The following is a 27,071-nucleotide window of genomic DNA, read 5'->3' on the forward strand; positions in this document are numbered from 1 at the left end:
TAATTGAGTCCTTTATTGAAGTTGTCTTCTACAAAATGAACAACTACGGCTATGATCCTTCAGACCTCTATAGAATATGGGATTGGAAGGAAAAGCTCTAGTCTTAATGGGATTTAAGGTATAATTTGCTGAAAGGAACTGCTCTTTTGTAGTGACCTTGCAGTTAGTTAAAATTGAGCATAATAATATCCACCGAAGTCTGCCTTTAAACACTTCTTCTGAAATAGTACAGGTACTTCTGATATTTTTTTATCAATTTATTTTTTAATCACGATGTGGATTTCTTATTTCAATTAAAACGAAATTGAGCTTGGAGAACATGCCAACTTGTTAATTGATTTTTTTTTTGAATGATTGTGTAAATGACATCATGACATATAACCAAATAATGCTCTGTTTCCCTTTTAAATTTGCAGAGATACTGTTATCTTGTAATACAGTACTAACATATGATTATATCTGCCATGAATGCAGTTAACAGTAGATGACAAAGTTATTATGGGCCTCAATCTCTTCTCACTTACACTGGTGAAAATCAGGAGTAGCTGCCTTGAAATCAAAAAATTGCCTCTGGTATAAAACTGGTGTAAGTTGGAAGAATCAAGCCTGATGTGTATTGATATAACAAATTATATTACAGGATATTTAAATGCTGCTTCCCACAGTGAACAGCTGGATACCATTTTGAGCCTTCCTATTGAATGCAGAGCCACCTTTCCATTTACAGATTAAGGAACTGAACAGTGTGCTCTTGGTATTGGCGTTTAGTGTGTTACCCCTCATATAAAATATATTAAAATGTGCCTTCATTGCTAGTAAGGAAAGCAGCAATCATAAATTATTTCATATAAAAACACAAATTGTATTAATTATTTAGGTCTAGACTGTTTCATTCACAAAGTGTGAAGCTGAATGCCGTTTAAGCTGAAGAAATGAAACTGCTCTGTCCATGTGGCTGAACTGTTTCCAGCCTAACTCCCGGGTTCCCTGTACCACTGGTGACCTGTCCATTACAGTCCTTCTGGGGAACACTGGCACTCTGATTTTAGTTCCACTGATCATGATACAAAGAGAGTTAGTTAGTAATCTGCCCTGACTAAGGAGTAGCATGCTGTTGAGAGTTATCAGAGGGTATGTCTACACTGCAATTAAAAATCCTTGATTGGCCTATGCCTGCTGACTCAGGCTCATGAGACTCGAGTTAAGGGGCTGCTTAATTGCAATGTATTTGTTCAGGCTTGGGCTGCAGCCCATGGTCTAAGACCCTGTGAGGTGGAAGTGTCCCGGAGCTTGGGCTGCAGCCAGAGACTGAATGTCTACACCGCAATTAAACAGCCCCTTATCCCAGTCCCGCGAGTCCGAGTCAGCTGGCATTGGCCAGTCGAGGGTTTTGAATTACAGTGAAGATATACCCTGAGAGTCACAGAGTTATCCCAGTTCCCCCTTGTGGCAGGAGTCAAGTCACCGTCTACTGGTCTGGCTCTACCAATGGCAGATTACTTTTCCTACCTCACTAGCCAGCCAGGGCTCTTTCTACTCCGGAGCCCATCTCTTCCTCTTCCAGCTACCCTCTCCCCCAAAGGGGGAGTAGCAGCTCTGCACTGTGTTCTCTCCCCCCAGCTTTGCTGATAACTAATGTGGCTACCTGGCGCAGAGTAGGAAGGAGATACCTAACATCTCTATTCCCTGTTGCAGGTACCTGACAATCTTGCCTTTAATAAATGAATTAATTGTAGAGTTCTGTTTTAAAAACATATTTGAGGACTGCATATAAAGATTGCGAGACGATAATGAATTGAACTCTGAATAATCTTGGTTTCATAAAATAAAAATAGTAAGCTAATACGTATTATGCATGACACAGATGCAACACAACAAATGACAATATAGTTTGTTAAATACAGTTATATACCTAGAAAGTAATTCATTTACCTTTAAGTACTGCACACTAAGGAGCAAATATTATAGAATATCACAGAATAAACATTACCATTTTAACAAGTATAGTTTCAACATAATTATAATAGCCTATTTGCATTTCTGATAAGAGCAAATGGTGCAAAAATCAGAGCCTTGAGCATAGATCTGTGAGACTAAAATGCTGATGACAGTCTGTCACCAGCATTTTATTCTAAGGATTCTTCAGAAATAGAATAATTCTGTATAAATTATTTAGAAAACTTATAATCAGCGCACATTAGGTCAGATTTTCAAATGTAGGTGCATGTAATAGCATGCAGACAGTTGTACATTTTGAAGTTTAGTGAACAAATGCACAATATGCACATGAAAATTGGATATTGGTTGTCTTACCAGCAGCTGCAGTATCTGAATCTGGCCCATGCAATTCTTTTCTGGAATAAGGTGATATAAAATGTGTTTATCAAAAGACCATAGATTTTCTATACCCTGAAATTTAGAGTATAATTGCTTTTAGGCAACTCTGACCTTTGGAAATGCTTGGACTTTCTATGACTCCTTTAAGTTAATGAAGGCTACCTTGTCAAAGGGAGTAGTGTCAGTGTCCTCATTGGTTGCATTTCTGCCCAGGCCTGTGTATGAGTATTTGAACTATTCCAACTAGATGTGGGAATCTAAAGTTAAAAATATTTATCCTCATTTAGGGCCTGATCCAAAGCTCAGTGAAATCAACAGGAGCTTTGGGTCAACTCCTTAAGCTCTTTGAGCTATACAGCTGTTGACTGTTTTCTGTGTTTTGTAAAGGCCATATGCATTTATGATACATGACTGTTAAAATATCTGAAAACTGTATACTATTAAGCTATGCCTAAGGCAGAACAGTAAGAAGTGATATCTGCATGCAAAAACAAATAAACTAACAAACTCAGCCTTTGCCAAATGAGGTATAGTTCAAAACCCAGACATGTGCCCTGTTTTTATTCAGTCAAAAACCTCACAACTCAGTACATAATACTATGGTCTTGAATCAGGCTGTTTGGTGCTGCATATGGAACAAGTGATTGTACTAAATGAATAGACAAAACAGAGTTAGCGAGATGTTCATAGGCAAGCTCTGCATCTGAAATCCCTGCATAGGAAAGGATGTCTTTGGATCACAATCCCAAAGTGCCTTCATCCCTAAAATCCCACATAGCAGTAGATCTGGCAGCTGTAATCTGTGCCATACTGATTAGGTGTGCTTAAACACTGAAAACTTGTGGTAAATTGGTATAACGTTTTTCCAATAAATAAGACTGTATCCTGCTCAAATTATAGATACAAGGCCTGATACATACCAGTTTTATGCTCAAATCGGAGTGTAAAAAGCAAACTTATAATGGAAAATGAGTTACAACATCAAGAGATCCATCATTGAGTGGAAAGATGGGGTCAGGAGCTATCAGATCAAATCTCCCCTAGTCTCCGAATGTGGTGTGCAAGAAGGATTAGAAAGGAGGTAGAAAAGATTGGACAGTTGGTTCTCTGTTCAATATACATTTTAGGTGGCTCAGGCCAGTAGTTTTTCCACCAGGTCCGCACAAAAAACAAAACAGCTTCCCCGCAACTCCCGCTTCTTCCCCAACTAGGGTTGCCAATTTTGGTTGGATGTATTCCTGGAGATTTAATCACGTGCCATAATCTTTAATCAAACCATATCCCTAACAAAACTAGAGACTTTTAAAAGCAGGTCAGTGACCTCGGGGGAGGAGGGAAGTAGGGGGATGTGTTTCCTGGGAATCTCTAGACAAAATGACCTCAAATTTGCACTACAAGCTCCATCTGTGCCCTTTGTTGGCAGAGTGATTTTCACGCGAATCTGTACGTGCATGTGGATTTTTGAACACTTTGTAAAACCCTTTATGATGAACCTTAACTATGGTGCAACAATGGTGCCACTCCATAATACCTTTAGTTCTTTTGGGTCCTGATTATAATTAATTGAAGTCATTAGGAATCTGTCCACTGAATTCAGTGGTCCATGGCTCATAAAGTTCTTTATAACTCAGTCATTACCTCAAAACACCTACTCAGTTTTGTTGCCTTTCTCAGAACTCCCTCAAAGTCACCGTTAGGTTTCTGTCATTGGCTTTTACATCCATGGGGAAAGAGGACAAGATTTTCCTCATATTGCAACCTCTCTTGATACTGCACACTGAAACTTCAGTGGGACTGCTTATGTCAGAAAGGTTTAGAAAAATTGGGCCTGCTCATAATTCCATTTTAACAGATTCAAATAGTTGTCTTGATTTATCCATAATATTGAAAAGGAAAAAGGAAAACTTTAAAAAGCTTTATGAGTAAATCTGAAATTTGTAAAGGATTCACTTTGCTTATTTTCTGGAGAAATCCATTCATTTTGAGCTTGATTTTTTTTCTTTAATTTTGTTTTTTGTTGCACCGCTACAATATAGCCAAGAACTTGTATTCAGAATTGTATAGCTGTAAAAAGCTCATTATTATTATTATTATTATTCATTAGCAAAAAAGTCTATTTAATTTACATTCACTAATCTCCCACTCTAACACTCTCATATCTTTTGCCAGCTAAAAGGAAAAAATAGTTCATATTTTCTCTTAAGTTCAGCCCAAAGTTCATAAACTTAATTTCCATTAAGTGAAGTGATGGTTTGTTGAGGATGAAGGTGTCTTGGAAGTTACCACCATTGTCTGTGATTTTATAGTTTTGTCTATATCACTTTCATTTATTAACATTTGTAATACATATAATTATTGCTTCATCTTTTCCTTGAAATGTTTGTATTTTATTCAGCAATAATTTATATGGATTGCTTAAGTATGTGATTTGATATATTTATTGTAAAGTTTATAACGTTCAAATAAGGGTTTGCTTCTGAGAGAGCTGATTTTAATATACTGGGTTTTTTTTGGTAAATACTGTATCAAATCAGATTTTATATATAAAAACTACATTAACTACAGAAACTACATTAAAAGAACACTCTTAAGGTTGCAAAATCAGGAACTCAAAAGTTGGGAAATGCCTTTATTTAAATACATGGCAGTATAGATTTTACTAACAGTGCACATGTACTGCACATGAGGCCGGATTTTTTGGCATGCAATGTCCATTGGGGATGCACATGCGAGCTTAGCCTCCACATTGTCCCACATGAGGACACAAAAGGTGGGGCAGCTGGGACCTCCCTTAGTTGTCTCTTACTGCCCATGGCAGTGAGACAGAACCTAGCTGGTCTTCAATCTGCTAGACCAGGGATCGGCAACCTTTGGCACACAGCACACGGTAAGCACCCTGGCGGGCCGGGCCAGTTTGTTTACCTGCCACGTCTGCAGGTTCGGCCGATTGCAGCTCCCACTGGCCGCGGTTCACCATCCCAGGCCAATGGAGGCTGCGGTGCAGGCCGAGGGATGTTTGGGCCGCCGCTTCCCGCAGCCCCCATTGGTCTGGAGCGGCTGAACCTGCGGACACGGCAGGTAAACAAACCTGCCCGGCCCGCCAGGGTGCTTACCCTGGAGAGCCGTGTGCCAAAGGTTGCCGATACCTGCGCTAGATCTTTGTTCGAGCTAAACTTCTCCGATGCTTCTGAGAATCCTCAGAACAGCCTTGTATTCTTTAATTTAATCACCTAATCTGTTCTAGCACTTGATGGCTCAAACATTTCTGATCATATCCCTCCTTGTACAGGGGTATCAAGGCAATGTACTTTTATTTTATTTTTTAATTCAAACTTGTTTAATCATCATTTGTTGTATTCACAACTGTATCAAACATTTGAATTGTGAAAATGACCTTAGCGTAAATGTATAATATGGCTCTAAACCAAATGGATGTTTTCCCATTTACTTAAAAGGCTTTCCACTATTTCTCTTACTGCTTGGAAGATATTCATTCATCATTTGTCATTAAGTACTTGATAAATGAAAGGACACAAGAAAAGTGATCTCGTCTAAAGGTTTGAAAAATACTTAACATCAGCTACAGATCCATGATAAATTTATCCTAATTGAAGAAACACAATGCCTCCGATATAATAGTTTATATTACTGTTAAACTAGTGTAAAAACTTTCCCATTGAAAAATTTATTTTTAAGCATTCTAGAATTAGTTGTTTAAGTTTTCCACTGTGATTTAACTAATCTTTAAAACCAACATTTTTTAGAAGGTGGTTTTGTTTGTTTTCAAAGGCCACTGGAGGGTAGATATTTCTTAAACCTCCTTTAAGAAATAACAAAAACATGTAAAAATAAAATTGTGTGTGTTGAAATTTAGAGAGGCATTTTGAACTTAAAAGCAACACATCTGATTTTTTGATTTTTTTTTTACCTGCTATGGTAACAAGTAACCTCCTTATGATAACTATGATGGAAAGATGATAGAGAAAACAAGTCGTGTTCTCTGTTTTTTCCCAATTTGTTTACTGTGTGTAGTCATCTTAACTGTTTCCCCAGTATAAGTGGTCATAATCAGTCCTCTTTTGTTTGTATGGGTCTTTCCCATATTAACTAGAGAGGGAGGTGGCGAAGGGAAGGAAAACAATTGTAAGACCACAAAAACTTCCACTGAAGCTCAGGGCAGATGTAGAATCTGAAAGTTTTTTTAACTTTTAAGTTGACTAATTTTAAAGTTTATCATGAATCCTTTTAATCTTTCATAAAGGCATGCTATGTCTTTTTTTTACAAATTGTTATATGATGAAAGATTGAACTTGTCTACTGTAATATGCATTTTAATGAAATGTGTAATAGATGATTAGTAGAATGTTTCCAATACAAGTGTAAATGACAAATAGCCAGAACTTACAACTCCTTTCTAAGGGCTAACTCCTGATTCAGCTTAGCATAGCAAGGGAAGGAGGCAAACTGAAAGATGCCCTGCCCAACAGGAGTCCTCTCCCAGAGAAGGCAAGTCTCTTTGTGATGGGTGCGGGAGCATGCTGTGCAGGGCACTTTGCTGGTATTCTGAGCAGGAACACAGCATACTCTGGCTATCACTGGCTCATGAAGGCATAATACTCCCCTGCTGGCTGGGAGGATGGTTGGACATTTCCCCATAATCTTGAAGATGAGTTTCAAGAGCTAGTGCATAAGAGTAAGACTTGTCTTTCTTGAGCACTATGAAGAGATCAGTATGCACTTCCCACCACCCAACTTGCAGACCAATCCAGTTAAGACAGAATTTAGCCCTAAGTAAGTCATTGTTGTTTGTTCTCAATCGATATTTCAATCCCAATTCATAACTGATATAACCAGATGCAGTTGTTATGGCCATCTGTTTTCCAAATTCAGCAGTGACCTAAATGGTGGTGTGTCCACAAGTGTGGTGTAAGAAGGTTGGAAAGTGAGTGTAAGTGATATTATTGACACTGATTTGCCATTCGGTGGATGTGCAAACTAAGTGTAACTTACACAGGCAGAGTTGGAATGAGGGATAAGCAGAATTGCATGAACAGGATGATATACAAAATATAAGAGAAGGCAGGGGTTGAGAGCACCTGCTTATTCATCCGTCTTCTTACACCAACCTCTTGTTAGCTCTTGTTACAAACTTCCCTTTCACCCCCTCAGCATGGAAGTTACACCTATTCAGACCTACTTACGCTCACACCAAATTAAACCACCATTTATATCACATCTGAATTAGATTCATTCTTACAATGACAAGGTGGGTGAAATGATGCCTCACTCTCCTTGTTGCTCTATATCCTGGGACCAATACAGCTTCAATGATACTCATTCTGAGAATATCCTTTGATGTGATCAGGTAATTAGTGCACCTTATAACCTTCCAAAATTCCATGTAGGATTAATGTATAACCATAGTTTGCTCTCTAAGCCTTCTGTAATCACTTGATACTTTATGGAGAGCAATAGATCTAAAATACAATTGTGTCTGTACATTTCCATTGAGATCCTGTTCAGTAGTGCCTGGTACATCAGAAAACTTCTGTTTTAACCAGCAGCAAATTTCATTTATTTTGTTAAAAGTAATATTGTCAGCTTAATCCATTAACTATAAATAGTGTTAATGTAGCACTGCTTTTTTGACTGCAGTCATAACAATTGAAAAAAACTGTCTTTTATATATAATGATACTATGGGTACCTGTGTTACAATAATCCTTTAGAGACATGAGCTGAAATTCTGGCCCCAATTAAACCAATGGGAGTTTTGCCATGGACTTCAGTGGGGCCAGCAACCATGGTGTTTTTGTGTGTGTGTTTTTTTTCCTACTCTTACTGATTTGAGACTCTTTGGACAATGGGCTTTTGCTGTTTGAACTTGTTAGGCAGAATGACCAATCACTGGCTTCCAGTTGTTTTCTTATTAATGAGCATCTGCATTCCCACTGCAGGTTCACTCCTGTGTTTTCTTCATTTGATCTTCTGACCGTGCTCCTAAAAGAGCAATATGTTGTCCAGATAGGCAGAAACCTGTTATGGCCCTGCCCAAATGACTCCTCCCCCACCCCAGCCCCCAAATTGTGCTTTCAGGGTAATGAAAAATCCAACTGAGGAAAATGTGGGAGTCTTGTTTTAGAGGCAGAGGTGCAGTGTAAGAAAAAAAATCTTGGATACCAGTGATTGGTATCTTTGCCTAGTAGTTCTGGGCAGCAAAAGGATATCCGCTGGCCTAAACTATCTAACATTTCATTGCAGAAACCTGATCTGCAGGGATGGGAAATCTCTCTTTCTTTGGTTGGGGAACAGATTGTAAAAGCTATGGGCACTGGATTTTTTTAAATGCATATTTATGGTATTTTGTGATTTTTCTCTGAACTTTATACATTTTTCTTTTTTTCCTGACAGTTACTTCTTGCTTTTTATTGCTAAACAAATCTGGAGCTCTCTGTCACTTTGTGTGGAGTGGACATCACCTACAAAGCCTGTTGAATAGCGTGTTGGAAGTCCACCACCTTGGTGAGTGGAATCATAGTTACAATTTTATGTGTTGTTCTGATTCAGGTTGTGTTTGTATTGTTGACCAAAGTGCTTCCATGCAGGCTTTAAAAATGCCTTTCCAGATCTCTGCAGGAAAGTGCTTTTTGTGGAGAAAAGCAATTTGTCCTAGCATTTTCCTTTACAGAAATCTGCTTCAATCTCTTCCAGCCCAATTGAACCACTTCAGAATACTTTACAAAGAGAAGCCTGCCCTTTCTCTATCTGCCTGGATTTTGCTTTTGTTTGAGTTGCCTATCCTGAAAGAAAGACCTGTATCAAATAGGGGTTTTAGGAATTTGTTGTTGTTGTTAAAAGAAATTGTTCCTTGTTCAAGATGGACCATTTATTCAGAATCCTAGAGCAGTAAAAATTGTTTAGCCAGCCAAAGCAATTGGTTGACTGCATACTCCTAATGTTATAAATCTGCATATAATATAATATGCCCTGTGCAAAGGAAAGATAAACGAGGGAAAAAAATCCTGTCAATTGTTGGTTCTTTCATGGTCCTCTAACTGCCAGCCAGAACGCTCACAAGACACCCTATAATTTAATTATGTTGTACATACCCTCTGGGAATTCATATAATTATATACTTTAGCACACTACCCTAGTGTGTCCAGTAGAGAAAAGCAAGCTGTCTTTTTTAGGAGCAGCTCAAGAGGAGAAAGGAAATATAACCCCTTGAGTTGATGATTCCCCTAGAAAAATTAAAACAAATTTAAAATGAAATAAATCATTCTGAGCTCTGCACCCTTCCATGGTTCTTAATTCTACTGTATACTAATTTCAAGCTAGATCTGGCAATCCTTATTCAAGCCAAATTGCCATTGAATTCAGTGCATGTTCTGATTAAATAAGGATGGATAGATTTGGCCCCTTTATTTAAAATATTTAATTGACTTTGGTTTACTATTAAATTTCAGCTGTATAAATATCTTTCAAACCAGGCACTAGATACCTTTTGGGCCTGATTTTTAGAGGTGCTGAGCACCAGACTCCAGTTGAAGTCTCAGTGGACTGGAAAGGTTCAATGCTACTGAAAAATCAAGCCATTCATCGGCATTCTATTTGTTACAGTGGCTCATTTCCCACAAGCAATGCAACTTCTCGGCACTATGAACTGACAACTTCTTTCTTATTTCCTGGCTGAGTAACTTAATTTTCCTGCAATTTATTAGAGCATTAAGGTCACTGCTACGTAATTATGATGAATCTTGTTCTGAATGCCTGAAGCTCTCAAATTTGCAACATTTATATTTGTGTTTATATAAAGGTTGATATATATAATACAGGGAAATTATGTGAAAGATAGCTGAAAGTAAACTAAAAATATATATGTAAAACAAACTCTTTTTAAAGAGAAGAAAATCTGGTATTTTGCAAATCTAAGTATTGTTGTGATAATTATTTATTATATTTATAAACACATCTGTCATCTTCATATCTAAACATATCTATTTAGTCATCCTAAGGGTCACAAAATGCTAAAAAAATTTGTTTGAGCTGAGGTTGACTTTAGTGCTCCACACTATTTAATAACCTTCTGCACCCTTGCATTGATATGAAGTAACCAAAAGTAGGTATAAGCTAAATAATGGAAGAGATATTTTTCTACCAGGCAGGCTTGGAGATCCTTGCTCATAGGCAAAGGTTGTTTAATGGAAATGTTGACGGGTTAGCCCTCATTGATGCTCAAGAGGAATAGAAAACACATAGATCTTCTCTATGAAATGTATAAGGATTTTTTCAGTGACAGTTTCCACTTTGCTCCGATATCTAGTGGTAATGCTTCTCGAAACCATTTTGAGGCTTATTTCCTTCTAAGTTGCAAGAATGTTGCTGCCAATGACAGCTGGCCCTCATATTGGCCTGACTGTGTTTGCCCAGTTTCTGAGGGATCTCTTCAATCAGAGTTGCCAGTCACTCCAGCAATGCTTGGATTTAATTCCACAGTGTATTTTGTGTACGGAGAATATAGCTTTAAGCATCCCCTGGTATGTGTTTCCTGAGAAGGTGATGGAAATTTCATAATATTATCTTCTGTTGTTTAGCTACAGTTTCAAGAACCCTTCCAATTAGATATCCAGCTTACTACTTGATTTCTATTGGGTCACTGTTGGTATTCCTGAATATTATTTCATCTCTTTATATCTATGCCTTAAATTCACACTCAGTCCTCCAGTGGCTGCCCTAGCAGGCTGATTAAACACCAATCCTTTTGTCAAAATGCATGGACTTCATATTCCCCCATCCCTCCTCTGCTTTTGTTATCTTAAATCAGGACAGCATGTTTTTATCTGTTCTTTATATATTCCAGATGAGTCTCAACCTTATACCTGAGTTGTTCACATAGTTTCTTCCCAATTTCATGATATTCTCTCATGTTGCAGTTTTCAAGCTGCAGTTTTATCATCTAAATAGAGGTCTTTAGAAGGCCCTGTTTTTCCTTCCTTTCACTGCCATGTATCTTCTTCAGAGACTCTTGTTATTGCCCACCATCTTTTCCTTGTTCTTACTGTCAGGGCTGGTCCCAAAAGTATATGACAGAAAGGAATAGGCTCTCTTAGTTTATGTCTAAAACCGCAGTTCTCTGGACCCTGCCATGTCTGCAATTCCACAGTCCATCTACTTTTTATGTATTTTATTTTTTAATCAGTTGGACCTTCATATTTTCTGATTTATTCTGTGCTAAATGTTAAGTAAAGCATTCTGTAGGCACTTGACTTTAGTGCAATTACAACAGAATGATGTCAATTGAGTTACACCATGGTTGAATTTGGTAAGATATATATTTTAATTTATTTTACATGAAAAAGGAGCCCAATGCTCATTGTACTTGAAGACTTAGGGTTTGATTTTTCCACTGCTGTATATTTTGTGTAATATTTTTATTTGAGCAGAGTGAATGTAAGATTCTATCACTAAAATGAGTGGAGAACTCTGAAATGGATAGTGTTTTACATCCACTTTGTATAAGATGCACGGAGGTGTAGTATTGATTTAAAAAATATATTATTTGTTTTTATTTTTGTCATGGCGTATGGGTTTGTTTTTTGTTAGCTTTTTTGACATTTATCCCCTAAATAGCTAACATTAATCTTTCAAAAATGCAAACACTATACAATTTTTTTAAAGATTTCTGTTAGTCGTCTTTTAAGAAATGATTTCATTTCTTTCAATTGATTTTTTGAATCTTTGTATTCTTGAGTATTTTTATCTATTTTTTGCTCTGAAACTGAAAAACAACAATTAGAAGCTACTAAAAAGCTATCAGCTCTCTGAGCACTGGAATCACAAAACCAATATAACTTCTCCTCATTGTCTATTTCTTCATTTACTATTTTAGCAGTAGTTGCAGGGAAAGTTCTGTTTTATGCAATAGTTAAAATTGTTAATTATAAAGTTGTCTAATGTTGTTTGAATATTATTCTCCCATGCATTTATCGCTTTTTCATGCAGCCATCCCTCCTGATAATTTCCAATATAAGTGCAAATGTATTTTGATGGAGTACTGAATAAATATAACATTGGCCTTAATAAAACAGCAACTTTCTAGCATCCATAGAGCAGGGCAGAAGAACAAGAATAAATATGCAGTTATAATGAGCCATGATGTGAATAATCTAGACCAATCTAGAATTAGGACAGCTATCCAGAGGGATTAGATATTTTGAAAATCATGGTTCCCTAAACTATATTTGAATGAATCAACTTATTTCTGTAAGTGTTAAAATTAAACGGATGGGACCTTAACTTTTGTACTTAAGTATCAGAGGGGTAGCCGTGTTAGTCTGGATCTGTAAAAAGCAACAGAGAGTCCTGTGGCACCTTTAAGACTAACAGATGTATTGGAGCATAAGCTTTCATGGATGAATGCCCACTTCATCGACATGCATCCGACGAAGTGGGCATTCACCCACGAAAGCTTATGCTCCAATACATCTGTTAGTCTTAAAGGTGCCACAGGACTCTCTGTTGTTTTGTACTCAAGTCTTCTTTGATGTTGGTAATTTTGATGTTACTGGGAAGAATTGTGTTTCTCCTGCCAACTAATGTTGTCTCATCCGAACATAGCAGTCTGTGCATTCATAGACTTTGCTGAACTCTGCTAAATTGGCAGGAATAGGAGAAACCATTTTGCAACTGCATTTAGTAAGGTAGGGTCTGAATTGAAGGATGTGGATGAAACCCAACTGGTCTCATGTCCTACCTGGATAGCTAAGAGACAGAATTATTTAAAAAAAATGTTTCATAGGACTCCCAGAGATTTATGAAAGATTAAGAGAATTCAACCAGTACAATAGCTCGAGGGTGGGAAAGAAGAGGGCAGCCAAGTCTCCTAGCATCTTTCTGGACTTACTCCAGAAATCAGTTGTCCTAAGCATTTGAAAGGTCTGATGGAAAATGAAAAATATACAAAAGATATAAAGATTTTTAAATCAAATGTATTAGCATTTTAGCTGATAAAGGTCATCATAAGAAGTCATACAGGTATACTGGCATTCAACATGGAGAAAAATTGAATAGATTGTAGAAAAGTTTTAGAAAAATTTGGCTGATTGTTGTAGAAGGAACAAGGTTAAATGCTGGTTAAAAAAAAATGCAGATTGCACTTAACTTTTTCAACCAAGATTATTTTTAGAACTAGCACCAAAATTTCTACATTCTGTGCTGAAAATATTTATAATTCATATACTTTTCCTAGTCTTTAGTGAGACACAAACTATCTGTGCAAGAATGGCTGATGTATAAAGAGACAAGGTGGGTGATATAATATCTTTTATGGGATTAATTACTTCACCCACTTTGTTTTCCTAATATCCTGGGACTAGCATGGGTACAACAGCATTGCATACAATGATGTATAAAGAGAGATTCCAAGCTCTTGATCTTTGAGTTATCTAACTAAATGTATCTTGTCCTATATGTCACAGTTGAAAAAAAACACCACCACTCATCCTTATAGTTCTATCTGTGGATTATCTAATGGGTAATTAAGGTGAAGAAAATATTAGAGGAAAAAATGTTTCAGGTTTATTGCGTGTTCTAGAATGTAAGTCATGAGGAAAATACATTAGGAAAGGTACAAAGCAACATTTTAAAGAGTGACCTGGGTGATCAGAATCTAGATTAGAAACTTGGAATGGCAAATAATGGTTGTCCTGGGAAAATCAGAATATGAACATTGTAAATCTTGGCAAATGACTCTCTCTGTGAGCTTCTATGAGATCTGATCCAAGTTTTATTGAATAAACTTGCTCCGGATGAAGAAAAGCAATATGCCAGTTTTACCACTAGTGTTAAAAATGCCCTTTATTTGTGATTTACCTCATTATAACATCTTTTTTCTAAAATATGAAGCAAAAACTTATGGCAAATATAGATTTTGTGGACTGATCCTGAAGGGTCAGCAAAACTTGAACAGTGCTTGTAGTCACTTCAATGGAGTTAACTGCAGGACTGACCCCTTTGAGTTTCAGAGCTTATCCTGAATTGAATTGTTTCAAAGTAAAAAGGAGAAGGGTTGCACACAGTAGCCTGCCTTGGAATACAAATCTGCTTTCATATGCTATGTGACTCAGAATTCAGACAGACAATATATGTCAGTAGATAACTTAGTAAAAGTGTGTCCTGGAATAGGATATACATGTAAGCAGTTAATGGGTATAATTGGAGTTCAAATGTATTCACTTTAAGGTAATCAGAAGAACACCAAAGATCTAGCTGTTTGAATCATCCCATGAACACCTTCCTTTTTATATATCTACTGATAAAATATTACTGATTTTATTTTTTAAATGGAGAGAAGAAACTCACTATTTGAACAAGTCCCTTCCTCAAAGATTCCACCTTTATTTTCGGTTACATTTTTACAACAGAAAGAGCTAACTGGTCTTTACAATCAGTTATGAATACAGTTGCAAAGGTAAAACCTATTTCAGCACTGAATCTGTCCAGAGTCATCAAACTGCTGGTGGATATGCTAAATTGGAAGTTTTGATAGATCTTTTCCAAAGGTGGCTGCAGGTTTTGCAGAAGAGGGAAGCTACGCGGCCATTACAGTGAGAAATAAAAATGTTCATACCTAATGGGCATTTCAGTGTATCAGGGAAGAACCACCAGCATCAGTACTCCATCTGACAGCTATATATATTGGCAACATAAGTTGGGACGTGATTCAGTTACAGTAAGCCTGAAAGCAGGCTAAGATGTCATCCTGGAGATGACTGTTATTGACTACAGGAAAGAAAGTATTACTGGCGAGTGTGATACCTTCTAAAAATAATTCAGTTTTGAGTAATATGGAGTCTTCTTAGGATGCTAATAGTGCAGTAGACAAACATGTCACTGGGGCATTGGAGAGTGAAGAGATTATGCTTCAGTTGCAATTGCAGTAGCGATATGAAGCAGGATGAGTCATAAAACAAATAATTTTGCTGTGGACTTTTTTCTGCCTTCAGAATTAAAGTTGTCAGAGGAGACTGTTGCATAGGGTATTTCAAACCTGTGTTTTGGGCCCACTGGAGCTTTTATTTTAAATAGCTGACATGTCAAAGGGCACAGTATTTTTGTATGTGTGGGATGGAGATTTCACTTTATCTTGATGGCATTGTCCATCTTAATATATGTTCAAGGTAGAATGCATATTTAGAATATTTAGTTAATAGTAGAACTTATTTTTATTACTTCCAAGACTTTTACTGTTATTGTTAATAACATTACATTAACAATACATTAACAATAACAGTAAAAGTCTTGGAAGTAATAAACAGCATAGAAGAAAACTTCCCTGAACCAAGTTGTTTACATGGTAAGGCTTCCTTCCTGCAAACACTCATGTATCTGCTTAACTTTCACCATGTGAATTTTTCCATTTAAATCTTTGAAATAAGTACGTAAGTTTTCCAGAAAACAGAAATAAGAATCATAGGCAAAGGTGGGACTAAGCTATTCAATGAATTTGGGAAAAAAAGACCCCACCTGAATAGTGAAAACATGAAAGCATTGTCAGAATACCCCAAAAGGGTGATATTACTGACTGTAACAACTAGAGAGGAGTTACATGACTCTCTGCTGTAGAAAAAGCCTTCTGCAGTGTGATACTACACAGAGTGAAATAGGCAGTGGATGCAAAGCTTAGAGAAGAAGAGGCTGGATTCAGCCCCAAAAGATCCAAACTCATTGAATTGTGCTTTTTTTTCAAACCTAGTTCTTGCACATACCCTGTTCTCTCACAAAGAAGTACACAAAGAAACATGGAATTCACCAGGTGGCAAAATGAAAAATCAGATCAACAGCATCTGCATGAGCTCAAGATTCAACTTGTCTGTCCAAGATGTAAGGGCATATCAAATTGCAGATGTTAGCAGTGACTACAATCTTTGCATTGCTAAACTGAAATTAAAATTGAGAAAGATCAGCTTTAAGCAGAAGGAGGTAAAGAGAATCAACAAAATAAATCTGAAACCAAAAAAGTACTGCCAGAAATTCCAACTTTAACTAAGGAACAGACTTGAGGCACTGCCAGAGACAGAGGAAGGTGAGAGAGAGAGAGACTGGACCTGAAGAAAAATGGGCAGTGCTCAATGTGATTCAAGCTGCAGCTGGATATCATCACAGACAGAACAAGAATTGTATATGCCAAGAGATGTGGCATCTCACTGAAAAGAAAACTCCTGAATGATAAGACCAATGAACTGTTGGAAAAGACACAGTAGGAGTATAAGAAAGCAGACAAGGCAGTGAAAATCAACTCAAAGAATATAACAACTATAAGTATGCTGAAGATGAAGCTGCTGCTTTGCTAGAAAACTACAGAGCCATTACCAAGTGACTAAGCCCTGTGTGGATGTTTCAAAACAGGACATGTACCAATAAAAAGCAAAGATAAAAAATAAAAAAATAAAAAATGCTTATAACTAAAGTAGAACAGAAAAACAGATGGGAAGAGCTTTTCAAAAAAGTCCCTAATAGACCCAACTCTATTTTAGCACCAGTTTTTGATTAAACATGTGAACCTGATCAGCTTGACATTAAAATCAGTCTAATAGAGATGTCAAGAGTACAGGTTGCAATGAAAAAGCTGAAAAATAAAGTGACAGGAGATGATCCCATCAGATTCTCCTTATTTCTCCATTACTAATCTATTTAAAGTATGAATGTTCTCCTGAAGTTATGTATATATAATATGCAAAAGTGACCAAATCCTCAGCTGCATTGGAGTCAATGGAGGTACTCAGGGCCGGTGCAAGGATATTTTTGCGCCCTAGGCAAAACTTCCACTTTGAGGACACCCCCTCTTCCCCCCCCCCCCCCGCTGTTAACATTGGTTGATTGAGGGGCAAATCCCAACGAGCCTTCATAGAGCTGAGGGGCCAGCCGTGCCCAGGGGCTGCTCCCCAGACCAGGTTCCCCCCTCCCCAACCCCTGAACTCCCCTGGAGGGTAAACAGCCCCCCTCCGCCCGTGAGCCCTCCCCACCCCACCCCAGTGGTCCCCACCCCGAGTCCACTCACTGGCTTTGCTGGGCTTGGGCCGCTGCAGCAGCTCAGCAGGGAGGAGCTGCCTTCTGGGGGCTCCTGCAGCAGATGCATGCAGGCAGAGGCCCCCGTGCACCCCCCCGGCTCCCCCCTCGCTGCGCTCGGGCTCTGCGGCTCCCGGGAATGTGAGCCACCACTGCCCCTCCCCCTCCCGGAGCAGTCTCAGGAGCCCGTGCCCCGGCAGCAGTTTACATGCCTGGGAGCCACAGAGCCCGAGCGTGGCGAGGGGGGAACTGGGGGGCGCATGGGGGGCCTCTGCCCGCATGCATCTGTTGCAGTCTGAAGGGCCCCCTGCGGGGGTGCCAGGCCGCAGGATTGGCGGGGGATGCAGCTGCTCCCCGCTAGCGCCGCCGCCGCCTTTGCAGGGCTCCTGCGCCATGCCGGTTCCTCCATGGCTGGGGCTCACCGCCCCCACAAGCCCTATGCAGTATTATTAAACTGGTGCCTCTATGCCCGACGGCAGCCTGAGCTTGCAGCCCAGCGGGGGCAGGGGCGGAGGGACAAGGCAGAAAGAACAACAAGATGCCCGGCCTGCCTCACGGTGACGGAGAGTCACAGTTCCCCACAGAGACCCCTGTACCCTCTCTCTCACACAGAATGAACATGCAGAAGGTACCTAATTAAAAGCATTAAACTTGGGAATAAAAAATGTCAGTCACAGGCTTTTTGATATGCCCTGAAGTTTGTCAGACATTTATTTGCAAAAACTTTGTAGTAAGGGCGAGTCAGCTGTCCTGCTGAATACAACATTAAATATTATGGAATACATGATGCAGCTTTTCTCTGTTTTACATTTTCTTAATCAGTATTTCTAAGCTGATTTTATATTTTAAATGTACTCTTAAGCCTTCATAAAGTAATCATTCCAGATTACTACATATTTAACTCACTGAAACAGACATTATTTTAAATTAATCAGTCACAGAGGTTTAGTGTGTTCATAAATTTCACCAACTTTAAAAAATATGTTTCCAAAGATTTTAGGCATAATAAAGGATTTTATATCTGATTTTGCTTAAAACTAGTTCATCAGATAGTCAGAAGTAAAGAAAGGGAAACTCTGTCCAGCTATCTGGAAGCAAAGTTCTGTTGCTTCCTCCAATTGTGGGGGTGGGGGGGAGTAGAGGGGGTGAAGGGAGAAATGGATGGACAGAAAGGACAGGAAGACTTTGAAGTAAGTTTTTTTTTTTTTACTATAGTAATTAAAATGTGTATTTTAGATAAGGGTGGTCTTTTGAAGAATTTATTTAAAAAAACATATGTCTGAAGATCCAAGCATTTAAGGCTAAAGATGATTGTGCATCTAAAAATCTATGCAAGGATTTTTTAGAGATGTGATTTTATAATCTTCACCAACTCACTAATGAAATATTTTTAAAGCAAATTTTAAACTAAGGTCCTGTAGACTGACATGTTCTGAGTAAATATTACAGTCGTGCACAACTGTTTTTGTCAGTACATTCAGAAACTGACAGTAGATACCTGGGGGTTGGCAAATGCCTGTTAAATGTCTTCTAGGGTTACCATATTTAGCACTGAAAAAAGAGGACACTCCACGGGGGCCCTGGCCCTGCCCCAACTCCACCCCTTCCCCAAAGTCCCTGCCCCAACTCTGTCCCCTCCTCTGAGCACCCTGCATTCCCCCTCCTCCCTCCTGCTCTGATCTTGGTTGGGGGTTGCTAAGTGCTTCCCTGCTCCCCACTCACCCTGCAGCCTCTGCACCCCCCCCCGCCCCTGCAGCCTCTATGCCCCTGCCTGCCCTGCTCCCCTGCTCACCTGGCAGCCACTGCCTGGCGGGGGCTTCAGACGCTCAGCGGCAACCGGGGTGGCGTGGGTCCCTGCAGCCCTGGCCGCAGCCTCCTTCCTGCCGCCGCCGAGTACGTTCCCCAGCCTGTTGTCCCCGCTGGAAACAGCTCCCACGGCTCCGTGGCCACAGGAAGGGTCCCCCAGTGGCCGGGGGGTCCCCGCCTGCGAGGGAAGCCCAAGGCCCACCTGCCCAAGCTCACTACAATGTAGCCGGGGCGGCTGGGCTGCGCTGCGGACCTGGCGGATCGTGCTGGGGCCGGGACCCTGGCTTATTCCTCCCTATTTCCCCAGACATGTCCGGCTTTTTGAAAATTCCCCCCGGACGGGGATTTGAGCACCAAAAAGCCGGACATGTCTGGGGAAATCCAGATGTATGGTAACCCTAATTTCTTCATTACCCCTCAAATGGCTCTTTAACAGTTTCAGTGTTGTGCTAATAGGTCTGGCAGTCTGGAGACTATTTCTCTTTTAAGTACTAGATCCTCTTCCCAGGAAGACTCAGAGCCTGCAGGAAGGGTCAGAATAGGGATAGGAAAACTAGTAGGGTGGATACTAAGATCCAGTGGTGCCCCACATTTTCAGGTGCCCTACCCAGCTGCCTATGCCTGAGGACGGTCCAGGGCACCCCCAACCACTTGCTGCCCTAAGCCACTGCCTAGTTTGCCTAATGGTTGCACCAGCCCTGGAGGTACTCAGATTTACAGTAGATGAGGATGTAGCTCTTTATTTACATATTACTGGATTTTCTAGGTAGTGCTGTAGAAGTTTGCATTTTTGAAATTGTTCTTGTTTGGAATTAATGCAGCATAACTGGAATGTGAGATGTTTGGAATAAGAGCTGAAAGTTTAATGTCAGATTACTCATTTTGCTCACACGGACTATTGTGGTTTTCCTAACATTACCATTTAGCGTGTTACAGAGTTATCCCCTTTGACAACCAGCATCTGCACCCATTCAGGGCATATCAGTTCTACAATATGTATATATGCATTATCATTATTTAAAGTGTCTTATGATAAATATTGAAGACTACATTGTAGTAGAAAAACTATAAAACAAAAATTGTTCCAATGTTTTGCTATGCAGTAACTGGACTACTGCTAGTCATTTTTTAAGTAGTTCATTCTCAGTCAAATGAATTTTCCCTTTTTAAATATGGAAGTTGCATATTTGCCTTATCTCAGTAGTTTGTTTTTCGACTCAATCTCCTTAGCAACAGAGACATCTGTTTCCATTCTCCTAGTCATTACATCCAAAGAAAGTAGCTGCTTCAAAAATAATAAAGGCAATTTCTATGAATTGGGTACCTTAATTGTTGCCAGGGACCCTTAGTGTAATAATGAGGCATGCAAAAATTGACAAAGATCCTTTAATTGATGTGTGTCTAGTTATCCATGTTGGTTAGCTCAGCTATAAAGTATTACCGGCGAGTTATTGTGTAATTTACTATGTGACACACATAAAAAAGTGATATTTACTATTATTTTAGAGACACCGTGATTTTGCAGATTGCTTTGTAACTAATCATTCTTTATGTTGAAAGTAGAGGGCAGATTGGCCATTAGTATGCCTTAAAAATAGAGAAATGAATATATGTGGATTACACATAGCTACTTTTGTAATTTGTCTGAAAAAGACAAAACCTAATTAATTAAAAATATACACTCGTTTATTTTATAGTAGCTTGCTTCCACATATCATGATAGATTTTTTCCATCCCTACTAGAGCTTATGGTAAAGTGATTTAAAACCATCATTTAGGTTTTACAGAAGCTTTACACTGAATGCCAGACTATTTGTGTCATATTGTTTAGAATTCTAAAACATATACAATTGGCTTGTGTAACACAGAAATTTAGAATGCAACTAAGGATAACATTCTCCAGGATCAGCACCTGAACATGTCTAAAAGCGTGGTAGGGAGCAGTGATTTTGAGTGTTAAGAAGGGAGAACCGGTGCCTCTAGCACCACAACCAGTGCCCTCACTGACTCTGAATCTGTGGCTGGATGACTAGCTACCTACACATACTTGGCAATTAGAGTAAAGTGCATAACAGTATCTGTTGAGACTTGAATGTGAACTACCTAGCTCGTGGCACTACAGAGATTTCAGTGACAGTAGTTACTTTAAAGCAATGTCAACAAGATTGCCTTAGTCCTCATCGGTAACTTTAGTTGCTACTGTTTATGTCAAAACTGATGTAATTATTTGGCAGTTATATTGGGGATTTCAGAATAAGACCCTATGTATATTTAGGAAACTCATTTTAACTTAATGTTTAGGGGATTTGTAATATTTTCTTAGAATAAACTTTTAATATATAAATATATGTTTATAAGTGCATTTGAATAAAATATATAGGGATTGGTTCTCTTTTCATTTACACTACTTTCATATTCTTGTAACTACACTGACTTCATTGGAGTTTTTCAGGATTTATAGATGTGAACAGAGAAGAATTGGGAGGAAGGGGTACCTCTACTGTAAAGGAGTTTCTGATATAAGAAAACTGAGGCACTTCTCAAGCAAATATTTTCTATCGTATAGAGTGCTGCGGTATTTGTATATGACCTTAATTAGAAGCTCAGATCTCTTACTTTAAAAAAAAATATTTTGTCCATAATTGTCTTACAATTAACTCCTCAGGTGTTGTATTTTATTTGGTTTGGTTTCCGTTCCATCCTTTCCCTCTTTCAGCACATCTGTACAATGAGAGCCCCATAGTTTAATATTTTCTCTTACTCTTTTGCAGGACATCAGTCACTTTCTCTGTCACCAGAGCTGCTATGTAATGATATCAGTAATTGAGCATGTTCATCAGGGAGAAACAGGGCAGGAAGTGGGGGTGGGAGGGTGCAGAGCTTCCTGCAGCCAGAGTAGTTTTCTGTGGGGTTGGTCTGATCCATCCCCTACCCCTGCTGCACCTTGCAGGGGAAGAGGAAGTCCTGTCCACCCCCAGCCCAACTGGGAGTAGCTGCTGAGCTCGACACAGGGTAGAAGCCCCCGGTAGGAGCATCACCAATCCCACCCTACTCCTCTTCTGCCCACCCCCACAGTGATTTACCTCTCTGCCAGCTGCTCCAGGCACCTGAACCAACATGCCCAATGCTGATGGGGAAGGGTGCGTGACCACTCTTGCATCTTCCCTTTGCTTCCCTGTCAGAAAGTCATTTTTCTGCAGTGAAGCAAAGAAATCTTCAGGGGACATGAATTCTGTGCACATGCAGTGACACAGAATTCCGCCAGGAGTTATGTGAGCTTCAGTTGTTTACTTGGTTGTGCTCTCATCTAAAGGAAGTGCAGGCTGACTTTCACGGAGTATTTTCTAAGTAAATTGCTCAAGGCATTTCCTCACAAGCGGTTTCTGTATTTAGGTTTTGTATCCAGAAATCCATTATAGTTTATTTCTGGGGTAGCCAACCTGAGCCTGAGAAGGAGCCAGAATTTACCAATGTACATTGCCAAAGAGCCACAGTAATACGTTAGCAGCCACCCATCAGCTCCCCCACTCCCAGCGCCTCCCACCCACTGGCAGCCCCACCAATTAGCGCCTCCCCATCCCTCCCCGCACCTCCTGATCAGCTGTTTCGTGGCATGCAGGAGGCTCTATCGGGGAGGGGGAGGAGTGAGGGCAATGCAGGCTCAGGGGAGGGGGCAGGAAGGGGTGGAATAGGGGCAGGGCCTGTGACAGAGCCAGGGGTTGAGCAGTGAGCACTCCCTGGCCCATTGGAAAGTTGGCGCCTGTAGCTCCAGCCCCGGAGTCGGTGTCTATACAAGGAGTCACATATTAACTTCTGAAGAACTGCATGTAGCTCCTGAGCCACAGGTTGGCCACCACTGGTTTATTTGCTTGGGATAGGATTTATTTCGAAGAAGACATGCACTGTTTTTTGTTTTAGATAGAAATGTTAAAATACTGTACAGCACAAAGGGAAAAAAATTGAGGATGACATAGCTAGCTACTCAAAATCTTCTCTTACTAATATTCCTACAGATGTTTAATTAGTAGGAATGTAAATATTCATAAGTTGATGTATCATGATGGTGGATAATGCCATCTTTCCTTGCCTAGTAATTGTACTAGTAGAATGTAATTACTAGGACTATTGTATCTTCTCTTAATGTCTACTGCAACTAACTTAAAATTTGTTCTTCTCTTCATGTGTACATTTTTGGTATTATAATAATTAATCTCCATCAGTTCATTGAATTTTAGTATAGATCTAATCTAATTTTAATGGTTTAATTCTAATCTAATTTTATAAGGTTTATGTACTGATCTTAGATAAGAAGAAATGTACAATTAAACTTAATCTAAAATTTGTTCAAAGCAGTATATAGATTTTAAAAATATATGCTTTAACATAGAATCACAGATTCAAAAGCTTTCTGGACTTGATATCCACAACACTGATAATTTTAGAAAAATGATTTAGGGATGGCTCATGCAGTCTGTATTTGTGCAATTGCTCAAGATTCCTACTCTCATCCTTGTAGCTACTTTTTCTTACAAAACAAGATTCCCTTTCACTTCTCTCCACTCCCGTATATCTCTTCTTGTAAAGGTGAATGTGCTAACTGCTTTCTAAGCCAGTTTGAAATGTGGCTCTGGAGATGCATAGTCATATTTTTTCCTTCTTTGTAACTGTAAGGTTCTTTAAAAATATTAGTTAAAACAAAGATGAAGGGCCAGATTCCTTCTCCTGATACAACCACTTTGCATTCCTCTGCTGATATTCTGGGCCTTTTAACTCTGTGAGTCACCTCAGCTGAGAATTCGGCCAATATGGGAGAGTCATCAACATTGCTGTGCTCTATTGATCAGCACCTTAGGTCTGTTACCTGCTGGAGTACGATAGAGCATCTCTGAGGCTCCTATAACGTACTCTGAGGTTGCAAAGAATCTGCCCAATAAAACATTACATTTTAAACACAAACTAATGGAGGGCGTGATCTCCTCAGATATCTGTTTAATAACTCTGTGCCCAGGGAATTAATTCAGGCTATTTTCAGACAAATTTTGAACATCTTGATGAGCCAGAATTTGAATCACAGCTAGTAGAACAAGATCTAAATAAGATCAAGTGACACCAAATCCCACATACCTACAAGAGTATTCCAGAAGGATAGAAATTAAAATTAGTTTGACTATTTTGCAATGAAAATCATTCTAAAAGTCTGGAAATACATGTTTTTGATACTGCATTATTTTAAAATTGTATTGGTCACATTTTACTTTCATTAAACCCAGGGTAAATTGGGAGTAACTTCACCAAGATCATTAGAATTACATCACTGTAAAAATAATGCAATTGTAAGGAGGATGAGGCCCTCTCTAGTCTGGAGAAAAGCAGATCAAAGATATTAACTTAAGTTACTGGTCCAGGTTGCTAGTGTCATTGGAAGGCTCTTTGATGTCCTACTTAAAATGAGTTAGTGGATGCAGTTCCTAGTGAACCAGGTGTCCACACCACAATTTGCAATAATTGGCAATTTCTTTAGCAGCCTTGGCAGAGATGCCAGAAACATATTGAGCTTGAAACTTGAACTACTCTCTCATCCCTAGAGTTGGTTCCTCCGCATGAAGTTTATGGTGCATTGGCAGTTCACTGTGGGGAAACTTGTGCTCTACCTGTTCTTCTGGCAACTAGAGAAATTTAAAGTAATCCACTACCTTTCATAAACACTAAATTCACTTTAAAACAGAACATAGATATAGAATGTGGGCTTGATCCTGATCTACCGAAGTCAGTAGCAGAATTCCCATTGAATTTAAATGATGCGGAATCAAGCCATATGTATAACTTTCATATATTTAGGGTAATTGCAGCCACAATTTGTTTGAGCATCTTTCTGTACTGTTATAGTGCACACTCACTATGAGAGCACTCCCTTGCATCAGGGTGTGATATTGCAGGACTCTGTGTCTCTAACGCTCCTCGCAGGTCATTGTCTCTGTGCACTATTTAGCCTTGCAGCTGAGAAGCATCTAAGTCCAACCCCCTTCAGAATAACAATAGCTCAAACTAGTCATCAGAGTCTCTCAACAAATCTACCTTCCTCTGGGCTGATCTTCAGTCTTCTTCTTCAGCTACTCCTGAGTCCTCTTCCCCAGCTCTGGAGCTTGTACCCCAGCTTCAGCCCCTCAGACTGAGTCTCTTTGAGGTCTTTGCTCTGTTGCCGACTCTGACTCAGGTTCCTTCTATGGTTTCTCTCTTCACACTGACCTCTCTTCACTTTTATGGGTCCCTGGTGTCCATGAAGTTATCATCCAATGCCTTCTAGTTCCCCCTCTGGCTGAGAAGCAATGAATTAGATACATCTATTGCTCCTGGGCATAATTAATTGACTATTAACCCCTATCCTCTTTCATAGAAATGCAGGACTGGAAGGGACCTCAATAGGTCATCTAGTCCAGACCCCTTCACTGAGGCAGGAGTAAGTATTATTTAGGCCATCCTTGACAGGTGTTTGTCTAACCTGTTCTTAAAAACCTCCAATGACAGAGAATCCACAACCTCCCTAGGTAATTTGTTCCAGTGCTTAACTATCCTTACAATTAGGAAGTTTTTCCTAAAGTGTAACCTAAAGCTCTCTTACTGCAATTTAAGCCCATTATTTCTTGTCCTGCCCTCAGTGGTTAAGAACAATTCATCACCCTCCTTTTTATAACAACCTTTTATGTACTTGGAGACTTTTATCATGTTTCCCCTCAGTCTTCTCTTCTCCGTGTACATTATTTGCTCACTCCAGATTGATCATGGAATATCTGATGTACTGTAAAGCATTACTGCTCTTGCAACATTGTTTTGTGTTAAGGGGTAAGAACACTATATTTCCTCAAAGTTAATGTACTTAGGACCCGATTGTGATCTTACTTGGAGTAACTCTGTAGAAGCCTTTGAAGATAAAATATTGTCAAAATTGTAGGAGAGAAATAACAATCAGGCTCATATCCATGCAAAAACCTTTATATCTATTATATATATATATTTCCCTCCCCAGGCAGACTCTTAAAATACATTGTAGCATTTAAACAAAATTATAATAAAAATATTTTATCCGTATAACATACTGTTTTGTAGCATTCATTGCATTCCCCAGAGTCATGTGGAACCTGAAAAAATTACTTTTCATCCACCAAAGGAAATACAATGTTTGACAACATGCATTTGTCTACAAAATGCGATGCAATATCTGATGAAATATGCTTTGTCAATAAAATAAATTGCCAAACAAAATGTAATCCTTCTTCAGAATGCATTTAGTCTACAGACTGGAATAAGCTACTTCCACAAAGTGCATTTTGTTCTTTGAATTATTTTGATTTGCTGTCTATCAAAACGTGTAGATAAAATGGTTTTTGTCAGACACTGTATATCAATGTTATTTTATTGTATATAGATAAAATACATTTAATTCAAAGGGGAGTCAGCATTTGATAGCATACCTGAAACTAGCATTGGTTTAACTGAAGTGATAAAACCATAGGTATAACTTGTTTGTGATGAGAGAGGTTCTAATCTCCTTGTAACTGTGCTTGTAATTCAACTCTACAATTATTTTTTCTTAAGGCCTTGATCCTGCAAACATTTACATGCTTAACTTTACTACCATAAATAGCTCATGTTGTTATTCAGATTAGTAAAGTTAAATATATGCATACATGTTTGCAGTGTTGGAGCTAGAGTGTTCATACATGTGCCCTTCACCAGTGAGATTCCATTAAAAAAACAAAACAAAACAAAAACCAGTGCTTGTTACATTAATGATGCCCACATTTTTATACGCTAGTTCCTTAGTAAATCCTGTCCTTCTTCAGACAGTAATCTTATTGAAGCCTA

The 27,071-nt window shown here is 39.0% G+C and overlaps 1 protein-coding gene across 1 annotated transcript in view; it reads left to right on the forward strand.

Annotated features, from left to right (window-relative positions):
* TENM2 (teneurin transmembrane protein 2) overlaps positions 1–27,071 on the forward strand; it is a 1,031,222-nt gene that overhangs the window by 84,364 nt on the left and 919,787 nt on the right. Inside the window, exon 2 of the mRNA XM_054036715.1 lies at positions 8,748–8,858. The gene's annotated coding sequence lies outside the window, so the exon portion shown is untranslated. The remainder of the gene's footprint in view (positions 1–8,747; positions 8,859–27,071) is intronic.

This window comes from Malaclemys terrapin, chromosome 8 (assembly GCF_027887155.1).
Source record: "Malaclemys terrapin pileata isolate rMalTer1 chromosome 8, rMalTer1.hap1, whole genome shotgun sequence".
NCBI classification, from domain to species: Eukaryota; Metazoa; Chordata; order Testudines; family Emydidae; genus Malaclemys; species Malaclemys terrapin.